The 9,213-nt window shown below is 42.7% G+C and overlaps 1 protein-coding gene across 6 annotated transcripts in view; it reads right to left on the bottom strand.

The window, feature by feature from the left end:
* LOC104857065 (intercellular adhesion molecule 5) overlaps positions 1 to 4,789 on the bottom strand; it is a 16,489-nt gene extending 11,700 nt beyond the window's left edge. For all 6 annotated transcript variants that reach the window (XR_778772.2, XM_010616744.1, XM_010616746.1 and 3 more), the window contains exon 1: positions 4,677 to 4,789. The gene's annotated coding sequence lies outside the window, so the exon portion shown is untranslated. The remainder of the gene's footprint in view (positions 1 to 4,676) is intronic.
* Positions 4,790 to 9,213: the final 4,424 nt, after the last annotated feature.

The raw sequence follows: 9,213 nt of genomic DNA, 5'->3' as shown, positions 1-9,213 counted from the left end.
TTTTTTTTTTTTTTTTTTTTTTTTTTTTTTTTTTTTTTAACTCTGCCTCCATTTTCACCAAGCAAACCTTGGATTACTACTCTGGCTGAGTTAAGTCAAAAGTCTCTACTTTTTGGGCCAGGGATTTAGCTCTGTGGTGCCACTACCTGCCTTGCAAGCGCAAGGTCCTGAGTTTGATCCCTGGTACCTCCCCCTGCCCCCAAAAGTCTCTACTTCTCTGTTCAACACCAATCTATCCCTGGCTTCCTTTCAAAACCCATTAGAGCTGGGATGACAGTGCATACCTATAATCCCAGCGCTCTGGGAGGCTGAGGCAGGAGGATTTCAAGTTCAAATCCACCTTGGGGAACTTAGTGATACCCTGTTTCAAAATTTAAAATTTTTCAAAAGGGATAGGGATGTAGTTCAGTGTGAAGGCCCTAAATTCAATCTCTACTACTGCTGAAAAAAAAAAAAAAAACCTATTCAAAGTAATTTCTTCGCTGAATATTTGCTTTTTTCTTGTGATGCTGCTAGGCATTAAACTTTACTCTCTAATTTTGTACTTGAATTTTCAAACACTGGGGGTTTTTTTGTTTTTTGTTTTTTTTAGTTTATTGGTACATTTTAGGTATACAGTACAATTACATTATTGGGATCTTGTACCTTTACATGACAGGTCTTGGTTCTCATTTTTTCCCCTTGTCCCTGAAACACTGGGTTTTGTATAGGTCTATTTTACTTCTATGCTAGTCTGAAAATTTTTTTCTAATCTTCTTTATACATGCATAAGAGAATAGGCTTATCAAAATTTATACTTCTGGCCAGGCATGGTGGCACAGGCCTATAATCCTAGCACTTGGGAGGCAGAGGCAGGAGGATTGCTGTGAGTTTGAGTCCAGCCTGGGCTACATAGTGAGTTCCAGGGCAGTCTCACCTACATAGTGAGACCCAGTCTCAAAAAAACAAACAAAAACCAAAACAAAAATGTATACTTCTAAGTGAATGTTACCTTTCAAAATAAGCACTTTAGGAGGATTAGAGCTTATTCCAGAGGTGACTATTATTCAAGTTTTCTTTTGGAAGTGCTTTAGAACTGGTTTTTAAACTATACAAAATAGAAAACTGCCTTTATAAAGTTTTCTTTCTTTTTTATGGAGTGAGGTACTAAGGAATGAACCCAGGGTCTCACACATGTGTGGCAAGTGCTCTACCACTAAACTACATCCCAAATTCTTTAATTTTTATTTTGAGACTTATTAGGTCTTATTAGGTTGCCCAGGCTGGGTGTGAACTTGCAATTTTCCTCAGTCTCCCAACTAGATGGGATTACAAGCATTCATCACTACGCCTAGCTAAATTATCCTACTACTCTTTGAATAAAATTGATATTATTCAGTCACTTTATTTGCTAAGCTTAGCTCTGAGTTAATCCCTTTCCTTGGAAATCTGTTATCACTGAAAATATTTAAATAAAGTACCCAGATTCTGAAGGAGATTTCAAAACACCAGTGTTAAGTAACAACTCTGTTGGAAAAAACACAAGAGCCCAGAGTGGGACTGCTTAATATTCATACATTCTTTCGGCAATTATTTCTTTTTTGCAAACAATTATTGAACAACTACAACAGGCCAAGCTTTTTGAAAGATGTAGAAGATAGTTTTGTCCCATGACAGAAATTCTTAGAAATTTGGTGGGGAAACAATGTAAAAAAAATAATACTCTGGGCTAAGTGTGATAATAGCAAGAGGGAGGAGGAAATAAGTGAGGATTGAATGAGTTAGGTCCAAGTATATCAATAAAATAACAATGTTCTAGGCAGGTATGGTGGTGCATGCCTGTAATTCCAGCCCTCCAGAGGCTGAGGCAGGAGGATTACCTCAAGTTTGAGGCCAGCCTCAACTACATAGTGAGACCCCATCTCAAAAAACAAACAAAAAAATTGTAAATATTTTTTCACACCTTATGTAAGATTTAGATGATATCACTTCTTCATATCTAATATTATTTTGGAAGTAGCATGGAAAGTGTAGAAAATGGCTTTCCCACTACCAAAGGATATATGTAACATTCATTTGGCTGGGATGTGTGTGTGTGTGTGTGTGTGTGTGTGTTTTGGTGGTTTTTTTGTTTGGGTTTGGGTTTTTTTGGTGCTGGGGATTGAACCTAGGGATTTGTATGTGCTAGGCAAGTACTCTACCAATGAGTTATATATTATCCCAAGCTCACGCTGTATAATATTTTAAAATACTAAAGGGCTGGGGATTTAGCTCAGTGGTTCTGCTGCCTGCCTCACAGCACAAGGTCCCAAGTTCGATCCCCAGTACCCCCCTCAAAAATAAAATAAAATATTAATCATGTAACTTTGCATACTGTACAATCCAAATTAACTTGAAGCCTATCCTATTTCAATAGCCCATTCTCAATCATCTTACCTAACAATTTCTAACATTTAGTAAACACACACTGTATTCCAGGCATTGAACCGTATGCTTTATTTTCATTATCTCATACTAAGCCTATGATTATCCCTAATTTTACAGATGAGAAGATAGAGGCTAAGAAAGAGAACCTTGCTTGCCTCTGATTACACAACTAAAAGCCAAAGCCAAAGCCTAATGTGGTGGTGCACACCTGTACTCGCAGTACCCTGGGAGGCTGAGGCAGGACAACAAATCCCAGCCCAGCCTGAGCAGCTTTGTGACTCTAAGGAAACACTGTCTCAAAATTTTAATTGCCAGGAATGTAGCTCAGCAGCACAGCACTTGCCGACGAACGCAAAGCCCTGAGTTCAATTCCTGGTACCCGCCCACCCCCCCAATTTTTTTTTTTGTTTTTAATTTTTTTCATTAAAGGGCAGGGGATGTAGCTTAGTGTGAAGGTCCTGGGTTCGATGGGGAGGGACAAAGTCATGATGTAAACCTAGGCATTCTGACCAGAGGCCAACGCTTAGTCCTTCGCTGTTGCTGTACTTTCCTTGAATCCAGACTACTTGTACTGTAATGGGCCACAGTGTCACAAACAATTTCCCTCCTACCAATCTGAGACCTCCTACCAATCTCTCCTTGCTTGCTGACATTACCTTCAACAAAGGTGACCTTGCTGTGAATTTATCTTACATCTATGATCTGCTCTTAGTCTTAGCTGAAACAAAGATTTCCCACCTCTGATCACTATTAACCAAAGGGTTCGCTTTTCCTTGTAGTTGCTATGAGTAACTATCTATGCTCATAAATAGGTATAAGAAAGACCTTAGGGGCTGGGTGGGCTGAATGGAAGTCCTACTTGTTTTCATACTACGTACTGACACACTTCGTTCTACTTTGTTTCATACCCTTCCCCACTATCCCCACAGCTCTGATCTTTCATCCTTGTAGAGGCAAGTTACGATTAGATTCTGAAACCTGAGATTTTGTATTTTGTTAAGGAGAAAGAAAGTAGCATCGTACGGGGAAATTATTTTTAAATTTTAAAAAATTCCTTTGCCTTATTCTGTAGACTACACCCTAAACTGAAGGATTAAACTGAAAGTCTAGCTCTTCCGGGCCAGCCGCCCCTACAGGGTGGGCTGCAGAAGGGCAGGTCACGGTGACCAGGAGACAAACACTGATTCTTGGGTACCTGTACTAGACTTCATGTACAAGTCTGGGGTTCTCGCCTTCTATTTATATTCAAGAATTTCTTATAGTTTATAAAAAGGAATCACATCCTACCCTTCTCACTGTCTCTTCCCTCTGCCTGGGACTCACTCCCCTAACATCACCCAGTTCAATTATCTCTGCAGTGAGACCTACCCTGGGAAGCTTTTGTTCAACCATCAGTGCCTACACCTTCAATCTATGCTGTTTTCTTTGCTCATCACCTTGTACACACTCATGCTTAGTTATTAGGCCTGTCATTGGTGTCTCTTCCCCTGTAAGACTGTGCGAGCCACCTGGGTAGGGGCCTTTCTGATAGATTCCAAGGGCCTAAAGTGTCCAGCCACTACAACTGAGAGAAAGTGATACTATATGTGCAAATACTTGTACGAAGAGCTCTGCGCACCGCTTGGATGCAGGACCTAAGGCCAATTCTTGCCTAGGAAAAAGCTTCCGTCTAGATGGGAGAAGGCATGTGGGAGAAGGCATGTGGCCATGAGGCCTTTTGAAGGAGGATGGTATTGAAAACATATAAAAGGCTCACGCCTGTAATCTCAGCACTGGGGAGGCTGAGGCAGGAGGATCGCTATGAATTCGAGAGCACCCTGGACTACATAGTGAATCCCAGGTCAGTCTCAACTACATAGTGAGACCCTGTCTCAAAAAACAAAACAAACAAAAAAACCAAAAACATATAAAAATATGTAGAGCTGGGAGCGGTGGTGCCTGCCTGTAATCCCAGCACATGGGAGCTGAGGCAGGAAGATCTCCAAATTCAAGGCCAGCCTGGACTACTTAAGGAGACCCTGTCTGGAAGGCGGGTGGGGGGGAGAGAAGAGGAGGCCGGGGACTTAACTGAGTGGTTCCGCCGCCTGCCTCCAATGAGCAAGGTACCGAGTTTGATTCCCCCGTACCAGGAAAACAAAAACAACTCTCCAGCAAGTACTCCTCACTTCACTTATTGTGAGCTTACGAACCCGACCCTGCGCTGGACCTCCACAGACGCGACAGGAAAGCAAGGGAAGAAATCGCCATGAACCCGGGCAAACCAAACAGACCCTAAGCCCTCCTGAGCAAAGGCCGAACGCCTGTCCCCTGTCCTGCTTCTCCGGACACCACCGGACGTCAGTCGCTCCTCCGCCCGCTGCCAGCCACGCGCTCAGACCGTTTGGCCGGCACCGCCAGGCGGGGGCGCTCCTGCTGGGGGACTCTGCCTGATCCTCGTAGAAACTCATGACGTCTACGCGACTTCTAGACCGGGTTGGCTGAGACTAGTAGGGCAGGTCGAAAACTAAAACAACGGAGGGGTAAGCGGGGAAGATGAGAGTAGGAGAGATTGGTCCTGTGTGACAGAGAGCTCATGTGTGACTATGGTAATCACTACCGTATAAAATACAGTGAAAATAAAAAGAAAATGTTTTTTCCTTGTCCAAATAATGCCTCTATAAAGAAAACAAGAGATTGTTCTCCCCTACATATTTTCATCTAGTGGTTCTGCCTGAACTCTGGCGAGGGCCCGCGCTCAAAGTTCTGCGCGCAGACGCATTCTCGCCTTGGGCTGGGAATCTTTGAGGGTTGGAGGCTTGAGGTGTTTGTTTGTTTGTTTTCCCTCTGTGAAGTTTTTACCGGACCCGGGCGTGTTGACAGAAGCCTGTAATCGCAGTACTTTGGGAGGCTGAGGCAGGAGTATTGCAATTCGAGCCAAGCTGGACAATTTAGCAATTTACCTTGTCTCAAAATGTAGAAAGGGCCGGGCAGTACCACGATACAAACACTAAAGATAACAAAAACTCCCGAGACCACGGGCCATTTCTCCACATGGGATAAAAAATTGGTTTGGCTGGACTCTGGCAATACTTGACAAGAGTCCTTTTTGTACCCCCTCCACTCCGTTTCTGTACCCAGCGATCCACATACAATATTCATTTAGTAACCAGATTTTTCTTCACTTTCCTTCTAACCGTAGCTCTGCTCCTGCTTAACCTCACCCTGCCCGGGAGTTAACAGCGAGACCTTAAAAATGGGGATGAGAAAAGAGACCATCAGCCCGGGGATTTAGCTCAGTGGTGCCGCCCTCTGCCTCACAAGCTCAAGGTCCCTAGTTTGATCCCCCAGTACCCCCACCTCCGAAGAGGCAATCATCCTCTTGCATCCCTCTACCCTGTACCCTTATCTTACATGTCAAACGTCTCCTAAAACCTCTAGATCTCAATTGAGAGTTCCTCCTCAAAACGTTGGCTTGAGCCCAAATTGAGCCATTCTCATCCAGCATCTGTAGTGTCAATTTTGTTTTTCTGGCTTTTCCTCAGCCCTTGTCCTTGAACCTAAACCATGGGCTGAGTCCCTCGGTGCACTGAAATTTGAAGATATGGGAGGCTTTCCCCACCACTCCCACCCGCTCAAGACTTTAATATGTATCCACTACCTCATTTAAAATAACTCCCCTAGGGAAGACACAAGTTCTACTCCATTTCATGGTTAAGAGGATAGACCTAGAGAGGCTTCACTGTTCTGTATATGGGGTGGCAGTCAGACTTGTTAATGGCAGTGGCAGTCTTGGTGTTCAGTGTAAGTTCTAAGAACTGTATTTCTTGACCTTTTATCCATCTCTAGATTATGAATGATGCTTTTTCTTTCTTCTCTCTGCTTCAGTAGGGATCTCACTGTTTTGCCCAAGCTATCTCCAAACTCCTAGCCTTAAGAGAACCTCCTGCCTCAAATTCCTGAGGAGCTGGTACTACAGGCACTTGTCACCATGACTCACCTCTGTTGACTTTCTTATATGGTAGTGTGTGTGTGTGTGTGTGTGTGTGTGTGTGTGTGTGTGTGTGTGTGAAAGAGAGAGAGAAAGAGAGAGACGGGACTTTGCTATGTAGTTCATCCAAGCCTGGGGTGGCCTTGAACTCACAACAATCCTCCTGCTTCAGCCTCCTGAATGCTGGAATTACAGGTGTCCGCAGCTATGCCCAGCACTTCTATGGAGTTTTACCATTGCTTTCTCTGTTTATACTGAAACTTTGAGGAGAAAGTTAGGTAAATATCCAGCGGTGCTCTCACCAGACTCAAGCTAGCCCATCTCTTTCCTGACTGTGTATGTCATGGTGTCACACTGGTCATTGGGAAACAGCCGTGATGGAAAGTGTTTATATCACTGAAATTGTCAAAGGTCGCAAATCAAGGTTTTGTTTCAAGAACTGATTGTTAAGCATTCACTAGCACATGACTGTATATATCTAATTATTCATTGTTTTCTTTCCAGAATATAAGTGTTTGCCTTGTTTGATGCTGTATCCTCAGCATCTAGAACAGTGCCTACAGAGCATGCATTCAAATATTTAGGAACTGAATGACCAGAGTCTATGATCTAACATCTTGGTTGGTTTTCTTTATGGAAGAGCAACTCATGACTCCTTTGGAAGATCTTAGCTCTGTGACATCAATGTCTGTTGATTCTTCTGTTTTAATTCTGAATTTTTATTTATTTATTATTATTTTTTTGAGACAGGGTCTCACTACTTAGTTGAGACTGACCCAGAATTCACTATGTAGCCCAGGCTGGTCTCGAACTCACATCGATCCTCCTGCCTCAGCCTCCCAAGTGCTGGGATTACAGGCATGCGCCACCACACCTGGCTTAACTCTGCCTTTTTCCCCCTTATCCAAAGGTACAAGAATTTGGGTCTGTGCAGAGACCACCATCACCTCTTCTGGCCAGTGAAGCTGCCCATCACCCTGACCCTAGCATCCTCTGTCAGTAGAGGATAGAGAAACTATGCTTGTCAAAGAGAGCCCTCAGCTCCTGCCAGCCTCAGACTGCTCATAAGGGCAAAGTGGGAAGGAAACTTGTTACCAACTCTCAAAAATATGGTGGTTCTTTTACCTCTTCATAAAATTTCCAGTTGCTACCATTGTAGAGACTGTTTTTGGCAGATTTTGAAGATTTCTGGGAATTTTTCATTTGCAATTTTTTATTTTCATGGCAACATTTAAAAAATTATTTGTATATGTGATCATGTATTGTTTACAAGTTAAATGTGGGTAGTTGACTGTCAGTTATATCTCAATGCAGTTGTTTTTTGTTTGGTTGGTTTTTGTTTTTTTAAAACAGGGTCCTGCTATGTAGGGCATGAACTCACTATGTAGCCCAGGCTGGCCTCGAACTCACAGCGATCCTCCTGCCTCAGCCTTCCGAGTGCTGGGATTACAGGCGTGCGCCACCACGCCCAGCTGTTTACCAGTTTCTTCATTTGCATACCACTTTATGTGCTACTTCTAGCAAAATGTATTTGTGTTATGATAGTTGCTCCTACTGCTTCCTAGTAAATTTCTTACTTTTCCTTTTTTAGTATGTTTACTCTGTTTCGGTTTGGTCCTCCACAAACATATTCCTGGCTAATGCATATCAAATCTGAGCCAGGGCCATAAGATATTTCATAGTAACCCCTCCGAGCCATTTTCATTTCTCATCTGTGGTTTTGAATGGTTTTATTCTCTTATGATAAACATTCGTTCAAATCGCCACAAATCAACATCCTAATCATCCCTTGTTGGACACCAAAATATCTCCATTGAATTTTAGGTAATTTGAAAACAAAATGTTTTTGAGACAGGATTTCCATATGTAGTTCAGGCCGACTGTGACTACGTAGCTCAGGCTGACCTTGAACTCCCCCCAACAATGATCCTGCCTCAGCCTCCTCAGTGCTGAGACTATGGGCATGTGCCACCATGCCCAGCTTTTTTTTTCTTTTGGTGCTGGGCATCAAATCTAAGACCTCTCAGGTGCTAGGCAAGAGTTCTATCATTGAGCTACACCCACAGCCACTTAAAATGTCATTTTTTATTTTGTTATACACTTTTTATTTTTTCAAATTCCTCAGTGACATATCAATTATACCTTTCATCTCTTATCGAAAAAGTTAAATTTCAAGGTCTTTAAGGCAGTTAAAATAATCCAATCCAATAAAGAACAGCTATCTCATGTTTTTTTGGTACCTCGGATCAAACTCGGGTCCTTGAACTTGTGAGGCAGGCTCTGGAATCACTGAGCTAATTTCCCAGCCCCAGTCCCAGCCTCCTCTTAAAAGAAAGTGGATGCAGTAGCATATATCTGTAATCTCAGCTACTCAGGAGGCTGTGGTAGGAGCCTGGCTGTGAGATCAGCCCAGACAGTTTAGCAAGGCCTTGTCTTAAAACTTAAAAAAAAAAATTTAAAAGAAGTTGGAGGAGGGCCAGGGATTTAGCTCCATGGTTCCACTGCCTGCCTCATAAAGGCAAGGTCCCAAGTTCAATCCCTGGTACCAAAAAAAAAAAAAAAAAAAAAAAATTTAAAAGAAGTTGGAGGAGGGCCAGGGATTTAGCTCCATGGTTCCACTGCCTGCCTCATAAAGGAAAGGTCCCAAGTTCAATCCCTGGTACCAAAAAAAAAAAAAAAAAAAAAAAAATTTGAGGGATTTAGCTCAGTGGTAGAATGATTGCCTAGTTTATGTGGGCCCTGGGGTTCAATCCCCACTACCACACCTAAAAATAGTTTTTACAAAGTTCTTATAATTTATAAATTGGTCACTTGGTTAATTTTGGCAAATAGGCCTGCTG

Source organism: Fukomys damarensis, unplaced genomic scaffold (assembly GCF_012274545.1).
Source record: "Fukomys damarensis isolate Sample0158 unplaced genomic scaffold, DMR_v1.0_HiC HiC_scaffold_23, whole genome shotgun sequence".
In the NCBI taxonomy this organism is placed as follows: domain Eukaryota; kingdom Metazoa; phylum Chordata; class Mammalia; order Rodentia; family Bathyergidae; genus Fukomys; species Fukomys damarensis.
The sequence above is the reverse complement of the archived record's forward strand: the minus strand, read 5'-3'. Positions and strand labels throughout refer to the sequence as shown.